Genomic DNA, 257 nt, shown 5'->3' on the forward strand with positions numbered 1-257 from the left:
ACCAAAACAGGAGGAGGAGAAGAAATACTCGGTTGGTCTAATGAATGAAAGGCACGATTGGCCTCAGTCGCAAATAATCTGGGTTTCACCGACGGCCAAAGTTGTTCGAAAAGAGGGTGAGTAGCATGACAAAGATTAAAAGGGGCTAGTGAAAAATGGCTCGATAAATGGAGGTTGCGAACGTTTATAGCCTCTGCTTCCACCTTATTAATGGTATGAAAACGGTCGTTTAAGTTCTTCGAATAGCAAAGAGGAAA

The sequence above is a fragment of the Olea europaea genome, chromosome 9 (assembly GCF_002742605.1).
Source record: "Olea europaea var. sylvestris chromosome 9, O_europaea_v1, whole genome shotgun sequence".
In the NCBI taxonomy this organism is placed as follows: domain Eukaryota; kingdom Viridiplantae; phylum Streptophyta; class Magnoliopsida; order Lamiales; family Oleaceae; genus Olea; species Olea europaea.